Genomic DNA, 508 nt, shown 5'->3' with positions numbered 1-508 from the left:
GCTGATGAAAGATGGATTACGGATATGAAAATTCTGAGGTAAGAATTAAGTCCATGTTTTCATTATGTGTGTGTCTTCAATAATGATCCACAATGCCAAATGTTGCATTTTTATTGGGACACTGTAGGCCTACTGTTATGTTCTTTGTTGCCTATTGATGGTGATTGTAAACCTGTACAGTGTCAGACTGACACACAGGGTTTGCACTTGACCATATCAGAGATAACCATCAGTGTTTGTACCATTTTCCTCAGGGCCAATTGGTTGGCTACAAAGACAAATGATGACAAGTGTCAGACTGACACACAGGGTTTGCACTTGACCATATCATATAGGTAACCATAAGTGTTTGTACCAATTCCTCAGGGCCAATTGGTTGGCTACAAAGACAAATGATGACAAGTGTCAGACTGACACACAGGTTAGCACTTACCATATCATAGTTAACCATCAGTGTTTGTACCATTTTCCTCAGGGCCAATTGGTTGGCTACAAAGACAAATGATGA

The sequence above is a fragment of the Amphiura filiformis genome, chromosome 15 (assembly GCF_039555335.1).
Source record: "Amphiura filiformis chromosome 15, Afil_fr2py, whole genome shotgun sequence".
NCBI lineage: Eukaryota > Metazoa > Echinodermata > Ophiuroidea > Amphilepidida > Amphiuridae > Amphiura > Amphiura filiformis.
Note: the sequence above shows the minus strand (reverse complement) of the source record.